The 8,805-nt window shown below is 45.4% G+C and overlaps 1 protein-coding gene across 1 annotated transcript in view; it reads left to right on the top strand.

Moving 5' to 3' along the window:
* Positions 1–8,805, top strand: part of LOC311089569 (uncharacterized protein) — a 406,125-nt gene that overhangs the window by 166,029 nt on the left and 231,291 nt on the right. The window lies entirely within an intron of this gene.

Below are 8,805 nucleotides of genomic sequence, written 5' to 3'. Positions count from 1 at the left end.
ATTTCTGGTTATTTCTGTTACTTGTGACATTTTCATGGCTAAAGTCTAATTAAACTGTATTCAGCACAAACTCTGCTACAATAATATATCAGCAGCATGTATGTAAAAGTTTGTAGTTTTGAGACAATGACATTTATGCGTGGTTTTTGAAAATACAAAAAAAAATTCTCACTGAAATAAGGCCATGAAACCCATACTGATTATTTCTTCACAAGACTTTTGAAAATTGTATGACGTAGCCTAGAATATTTGCTGCAAAACTATGTGAAAATCACTCTGACTGCTCATTCAGATAAGACAATATATTGATTTAAAAATTTTACGACGTGTTTTGTGTGAAAAAGCTCTATGCGGGAGCTCATTAATATGTAAGCTTTTCTCACCTGAGAAAGACAAAGAACCTCCCCTAACGGCCCTATTAGGAGCTATCAGGCCCTATCATTCTGAGCAACCTTGCACAATACTGTAAATGAGGAGATTTAAAAAAGAATGGCTTTTAAATTGTTTGGATTTATTTACAACACAACATAATCCAAAGATACACAACAAATGCCAAAAAAGCACTTCAAAGACAGAGACCTTTGTGCCATTCCTAAAAACATTGTACATACCTTTCATTTCCAAGATTTTCACTTTACCATGTTCACGTACTGAGACTCATGTGAATGTTGAAGTCCTCAGTGGCATCTGGGCCCTGAAAAAAAAAGTGAACATACTGATATCAAGAGAAAGGCCTGCACGATTTTGGAAATAAATATTAGATTTTTCTGGTTAAAATTGCTTTTTAAAATTCCTTTTTAAAATTCACAGAATACACACACGTTTCCAACGATATATAATATAATGAACACCAGGTTTGTTGTGTCTTGTAGGCATAAGGTATATGCACAGTGCGGATAAAATAATAATAACAAATAGCAGCCTATAAATCTTCCAAAAGATTTCAGTAACAACTAAGCTAGAGAAAAATATATTGATTATCATGTTACTTCAAATGTTTCCATCCATTATGATGATATGAAATGAGATAATAATAAAAACATGAAGCCGTTTGGTGTGTTTTGCTTTCATCCAAAATATGATACATTCAAACGCGATCACGCTCAAATATAAAACATTATGGTTACCATAAACATATCTATGTTTGAGCAGATATCCACAAACACAGTAAACACGGGTCTAAATATTATAATATTCCCCATATATCTAGCAACAGTTCAACTGCAACGTGACATTTATGCAACAATAACAAACTAGGCTATGTAAGAATTTCTTACCTTAGGCTACATCTTTCTTGTCTTCAAATCGCGTTCTTCTTCTGAGGTAGCCTAAATCCAATGTAAGCTCAGGCACGTCTTTCAAACTCGACGAAAAGTGAAGTGAAGTGTTTTGTTGTTGAGGTAATGAGCGAGTTCGCGCTCCATGTGGAGATTTGCATGTGAATATCTTTTGCGCGAGTAGGCGTGGCCAAATTAACTGTAATGAGCAAGCGTTTGAGAAGCTGGACATCTTGTTGGTTTTATACAAATTACTTAAACAGAGAATATTTGTTTTCGTTCTGAATCCGATTATTTAAAAGTACACACTTAAATGTTTATAAAGGTATATGGCTCATAAATGTGTGACAAGTATTCGCTGAGTTTTGTTTCAGTTTATAGACGTGCTCAAGAAAAAAAAGTTCACCGCGACGGAGAGGCAGAACGCACACCCTGTTTATTTTCTTTATTTTACAAAAGCACAATGTTTTGATTTGATTGTAAGTGGACACATACAAAAGGAGAAATATCACAGATTCTTTTTTTATATTTCTTTTTTCTGTATGACCATAAATGACGGAGTAATTTAAGTTTATAGTGCTACAATGTGGAGAAAATCCGGCAAAACGCGCCGGCGCGTTTGTCGACCTCAGAGGGTTAAATCTGCTCATCACCCATTTGGTTTGTATGAAGTACTTACAACGAAGTCTAACTGTCCTGATTCTTCAAATTTGGGTCCCTTGTAAGAGACCACATCCAGAAAGTTGACCTCTGACCTGTCCATACTGTATTTGACTCTAATGGATTCCTGATGTGAATTCAGGTGGGCGATAAAGGTGAGGAATTCGTCCTCCGAATGGGTCCAGATGCCCCAGATGTCATCCAAGAACCCAAAGTGGATGAATGGTTTCAGGGCAGAAGCTGCAAGAGCCGTTTGCTCCCAGTCTGCCATGAAAACGTTCACATACGATGGGGCGAACTTCTTCCCCATAGCTGTCCCCTTCACCTGTATAAACTGCTTTTAGGCCGGTGGGGGTGTCAATATTATTGTACAAGCTATCAATGTCAATGGTAAATAGAAATGGGTTAGAGTTAGGTTTTTAAGGGATATTACAACAGCCCATCCCCCTCCTGGTTTCTCAAAAGGGTTCAGGGACTGAGGATATGCACTGGCCGACGCTTGTCTGACTACCTAGTCGGGCTAAACTTCAGGACTATAATGGGAGATCTCTGCCTCCCCTGTGGGTATCCAATCACCAGGCTTTTGTGATTCTACCACTGGACCAAGTATGGACCCCATTACACTTGGACAAGGGTCCCACTTGATCCCATAGTTTTTATCTGACTCAGTTTATTAAGGAACCACTATGGGTCGCTACTGAGTCACTATGGGTAACTTAGAGCAGGAAAAATAGATAGATGCTACCTCAGAATCGAAAAAAGATTCTATGTGCTAACCACAGAACTCCTTTTGGTTAGGGCAGAACAATAGTAATAGGTAAACTACACGCTATCCACATGAATCCAGTTACGGACAAGTAAAAAGAAGCCTCCCTTGGTACAACTCAAACTTCCTGCTCCCTCTAAACTCGTGTGAGAGGGAAATATTCAAGACACTCTCGTCAGTGATGTACCTCAGGCTCCTTGGGTGTTTCGGCTCTTTAAACACCAGACACCCTCCTCTGAGGCGGCCTATCCTGGATGATCAGCCCAGGACGAGTGTCTCATAGCCAATTTCTAATCGAACTAGACCAGATCCTCAAAACCACTGTGATTGGGTTCTGGTTATAAGATCCCCTCTTTTTTTTCCGGGGATCCAAACTAATCATCCTTTCTTCTAAAACCAACTGCTGACCCTGCTGTTCTCCGAATTGGAACTACCAGGTAAAAACATGGGTAACTTCTTCTGAAATTAACTGCTGTCTTTTTTGCAAATTACAGGACAACTGCTCCAAATTGGAACTACCCGGTAAGAACATGGAACCGCTACCTGTACTGATCCCCAAATTGGAACTACCAGGTAAGAACATGGGTAACTTCTGAAATTAACCGCTGTCTTTTTTTGCAAATTACAGGACCACTGCTCCAAATTGGAACTACCAGGTAAGAACATGGGTAACTTCTTCTGAAATTAATTGCTGTCTTTTTTGCAGATTACAGGACCACTGCCCCAAATTGGAACTACCAGGTAAGAACATGGATAACCTCTTCTGAAATTAACTGCTGTCTTTTTTGCAAATTACAAGACCACTGCTCCAAATTGGAACTACCAGGTAAGAACATGGAACTGCTACCTGTACTGATCTCCAAATCGGAACTACCAGGTAAGAACATGGAACTGCTACCTGTACTGATCTCCAAATTGGAACTACCAGGTAAGAACATGGGTAACTTCTTCTGAAATTAACTGCTGTCTTTTTTGCAGATTACAGGACCACTGCTCCAAATTGGAACTACCAGGTAAGAACATGGATAACTTCTTCTGAAATTAACTGCTGTCTTTTTTGCAAATTACAGGACCACTGCTCCAAATTGGAACTACCAGGTAAGAACATGGAACTGCTACCCGTACTGATCTCCAAATTGGAACTACCAGGTAAAAACAAGAATAGTTTCTCCCGAATCTTAACCTGGTTAAAAAGGACTCATAATGGGGCGGACCTCGAAATTGGCGGATGCGGGGCATCAACCTTCTACCAGTTTCTTGCCCTAAGAGCCAGGACGAACCAAACCGACATCATCCCATTACGGGACAACCGCTGGTAGCCCTGACTCCTGAATTGGAGTACCAGGTAAGATAATTCACCCCCAAGCCGACTGCTAGCCTCCAAACTACCAAGTATACACATGCTTCACGTCGCAAATAACTTCCCAGTCTCTCAACCTGGTCAAAAGAAAGCTCACAATGAAGCGGGGTCGAAACTGGCGGATGAGGAGCATCAAGCTTCTACCAGTCTTTTGCCCTAAGAGTCAAGACAAACCAAACCGACATCGTCCCACTAAAGGACAACCGCTGGTCGTGTTGACTCCTGAATTGGAGCTCCAGGTAGGAGATTTCCCCCCTCTATCATAACCAAAAACGATGCCACAATCAGTGTGTAAGCATGTTGTTGCAGGATGTGCTGTTGCATGGAAGGCGCTAACCACCCATAGAAAATTGGGCACCATTTAAGACCTGTTCGCCCCAGGTCACCGACCCTGCAGTGCTGTCCAAGTGGACCCAGGGGGGCTGGATACTTACCGCCCTCCCAAGCAACCCTTCGTTAACACCGCAAGGTATCCAGGTTACTCGAGAAAAGCCTGCGAGGAATGGTCTACTTCTGGGGCCCTTTGTCAGCCTTGCTGACTTAACTCAAGAAATCCTGCCCGAGAAGTCCCCAAATAGCAATGAATTGCCACCAGGTTCCTCTCAACGGCAAGATCCCATACACCTCACATCAAGGTCAAAAGATTGGCGGATGCACATTTCTGCACACCAAGCTTCTACCAACCTCTTCCCCGGAGAGAGAGTGTGTGTGTGAAGGGAGAGTCAGCTGAACAGATCAAAATCCTTACCAACAGGACGAATCCGTCAATCGCTAATACCACCAGATGGCGCGTCTCTGATATCTACCTTTCTGATATGGTTACCTCGACCGTGGTAACTTCCAAAAATTATAATTATTCCCAGTTCTTGCTCCAAAACCGATTTACTTTGACCATCCCCACCAGAAATGAAGTTAAACGGTCCCTTTAATAAGCACTCGCTCCAGGAAAGAACCACTTCTCTCCTCCTGAATTTTTAGCGAAACACGATTTTTTCAAAAAAACGTTTTTCAGAAAAAACGTTTCTTTTCAAAAAAAACCTAAACCCATGCAATAGGTTTAACTTGTGCCGCTGCTTTCTTAAAGGATAGGCGCAGGCCCAATTCCAACTTGATAGAGCAAGGCCAAATACAATCAGGGTGGTTTTAGAGAAGGATAGATGTAGGCCCAAATCCAAATTGGATAGAACAAGGCCAAATCCAATCAGGTGTATTATCCATAGGTTTGAGATGGGTAGGTTTAGAGAAGGATAGATTTAGGCCCAGATCCAAATTGATAGAGTAAGGCCAAACACCATCAGGTGTATTATCCAAAGGGTTGAGATGGGTAGAGAAAGGATGGATTTAGGCCCGGATCCAAATTGATAGAGTAAGGCCAAACACCATCAGGTGTATTATCCATAGAGTTGAGATGGGTAGGCCCAGATCCCCATTGATAGAGCAAGGCCAGACACAATCAGGTTATTATCCATTGGGATGGGTAGATTTTTAGGGAAAGAATAGTTGCCAGCCTAGATCCCCCTAGATAGGTTTTAGGGAAAGGATAGGTGTAAGCCCAGACCCCTCTGGGTAGGTGTTAGGGAAAGGATGGGTGTAAGCCCAGATCCCTCTGGGTAGGTGTTAGGGAAAGGATGGGTGTAAGCCTAGATCCCTCTGGGTAGGTGTTAGGGAAAGGATGGGTGTAAGCCCAGATCCCTCTGGGTAGGTGTTAGGGAAAGGATGGGTGTAAGCCCAGATCCCTCTGGGTAGGTGTAAGGGAAACTAGGTAGTTCGTGGGAATTTGCCCATTCATTTAAGTTGCCATTGTCGGCCTAGGCACTCCGATGTCCGCGTGCTCGAAATGGACGACACGAGCTGCTTAACCTAATGGTGAGTTGGACGTTTTCTAAAATCGCATATAAAGTGGCCCAAATTACCATAAATTAACATAGGCCCTGTGTGGACGCCTCTGGGGGTGCCAGCGCACTACGGGGAGGTCCACCAAGTGCTTATGGGGTCCGACAACGACCTACTCTTCACCATAGTCCTCCTCAGTGCCACGAAGCCCCTATTTGGACCCCTGACCACCTATTCTCTTCTTCATTGCCACAAAGTGCCTATGGGGTCCCCTGACCACCTAAACTTCACCATAGTCTTCCTCATTGTCCACGAAGCGCCTATTTTGATCCCTAACCACCTATCCTCTTCTTCATTGCCACGAAGTGCCTATGGGGTCCCCTGACCACCTAAACTTCACCATAGTCTTCCTCATTGTCCACGAAGCGCCTATTTTGACCCCTAACCACCTATCCTCTTCTTCATTGCCATGAAGTGCCTATGGGGTCCCCTGACCACCTAAACTTCACCATAGTCTTCCTCGTTGTCCACGAAGCGCCTATTTTGACCCCTAACCACCTATCCTCTTCTTCATTGCCACGAAGTGCCTATGGGGTCCCCTGACCACCTAAACTTCACCATAGTCTTCCTCGTTGACCACGAAGCGCCTATTTTGACCCCTAACCACCTATCCTCTTCTTCACTGCCACAAAGTGCCTATGGGGTCCCCTGACCACCTAACCCTCACCATAGTCTTCCTCATAGTCCAAAAAGGGCCTATTTTGACCCCTAACCACCAAGTGTTTTTTTGTGAGTGTGTGTAGACGTTCCCCTCTCGGTATGTTTGTGGGGGCCGTGTGACGCAGCTTTCTGTGAAGTTTCGGGCCCCTAGCACCTCCAGGGGCCAAACGAGGTCCGGTGTGGTCCGATCGCCCCGAAATCGACACACACGTCCCGTCACGGGCCCCTGGGACGGTGTCCAGAGTTCCGTGTCCCTCTGACCTTTTTTCGAGCTAATTGGCCACCAACAGCCCTATGGAATAAGTTGCACGTGGGACGTTACTTAAACAGGGACCAAAAGGGGTCAAAAGGTCGCAGCGACCCCAAAATCGACACGGTGCTAGTCCAGGGGCCCCCGGTTCTAGATCATGGGTCGCGGGGTTCTAGATCGGTTCTAAGTATATAGAACCCTAGAACCGATCAGGGTATATCAGTCCATGAGTTATCTATGAGTGCAAGTGGCCTGTGAGAGAAACTTGAACGAGGGTTGCATAAAATTTAGCCCTGAGTTCTAGAGACTCGTCCTCCTGATATGTTGTTCGGGGGCCCGAGAACTACCGGCACGCAGTGTTTGGGGCCCGTGGGACCTCCGGGGGCCGAACAGGGGCCACTGACACTTGCAACTTATCCCATTCATTTTCATAGGTGTTTGGTGGACGGTGTGACAGAAAGGTCCGATCGGCCCGAAATTGACATGTGCGTCCCGTCACGGGCCCCTGGGACGGGTTCTAGAGTTCTGTGTCCCTCTGACCTTTTTTCACGCTAATTGGCCACCAACAGCCCAATGGAATAAGTTGCACGTGGGACGACACATAAACAGGGGCCAAAAGGGGTCGAAAGGTCGCAGCGACCCCAAATCCGACACGGTGCTAGTCCAGGGGCCCCCGGTTCTAGATCACGGGTCGCGGGGTTCTAGATCGGTTCTAAGTGTGTGTTTCAGCACAACGGTTTGAGGGAAACGCCCGATCGTCCCGAAACTGACATATGCGTCCCGTCACGGGCCCCTGGGACGGGTTCTAGAGTTCCGTGTCCCCGTCCGCTCGTTTGGCCGAAAAAAAGACCCCCTTGACCAGGAAGTGCCTGTGAAGTTTGAACTGAATAAGTTGCACGTGGGAGGGCGGAAACACAGGGGTCGAAAGGTCGCAGCGCCTCCAAATTCGCCACCCTGGTAGTCGAGGGGCCCCCGGTTCTAGATCCCGGATCGCAGGGTTCTAGATCGGTTCCAAGTGTGTCTTTTTGCAGTGCGAAATTCTCCTCCCTTTGGTTCACTCTGACCATATGTCTGTCTGTGTGTGCAAGAGGGCCTGCATTAATTGGACCATGTGCTTCGTGAAAGGTGGACAGAAAGGTCCGATCGGCCCGAAATCGACGTATGCGTCCCGTCACGGGCCCCTGGGACGGGTTCTAGAGTTCCGTGTCCCTCGGACCTTTTTTCGCGCTAATTGGCCACCAACAGCCCTATGGAATAAGTTGCACGTGGGACGTCACATAAACAGGGGCCAAAAGGGGTCGAAAGGTCGCAGCGACCCCAAATTCGACACGGTGCTAGTCCAGGGGCCCCCGGTTCTAGATCATGGGTCGTGGGGTTCTAGATCGGTTCTAAGTGTGTGTTTCAGCACAACGGTTTGAAGGAAACGCCCGATCGGCCCGAAACTGACATATGCGTCCCGCCACGGGCCCCTGGGACGGGTTCTAGAGTTCCGTGTCCCTCTGACCTTTTTTCGCGCTAATTGGCCACCAACAGCCCAATGGAATAAGTTGCACGTGGGACGTCACTTAAACAGGGACCAAAAGGGGTCAAAAGGTCGCAGCGACCCCAAATTCGACGCAGCGCTAGTCCAGGGGCCCCCGGTTCTAGATCATGGGTCGTGGGGTTCTAGATCGGTTCTAAGTATATAGAACCCTAGAACCGAACCAGGTATATCAGTCTATGAGTTATCTATGAGCACTGCAAAAACTCAAAATCTTGCCAAGTATATTTTTCTAATTTCTAGTCAAAATATCTCATCACACTTAATATAAGACAAAATCACCTAAAGACCAAGATTTAAGTGAGATAAAGGAGCTTGTTTTTAGACAGTGCATCTTGAATATCTTGTTAAGTGAATCTGTCTTGAAAATATCTTGTTTTGAGTCATATCTCAGATGAA

The sequence above is a fragment of the Abramis brama genome (assembly GCF_963993115.1).
Source record: "Abramis brama genome assembly, chromosome: 1".
Classification (NCBI taxonomy): domain Eukaryota; kingdom Metazoa; phylum Chordata; class Actinopteri; order Cypriniformes; family Leuciscidae; genus Abramis; species Abramis brama.
Note: the sequence above shows the minus strand (reverse complement) of the source record. Positions and strands in the feature narration are given on the sequence as shown.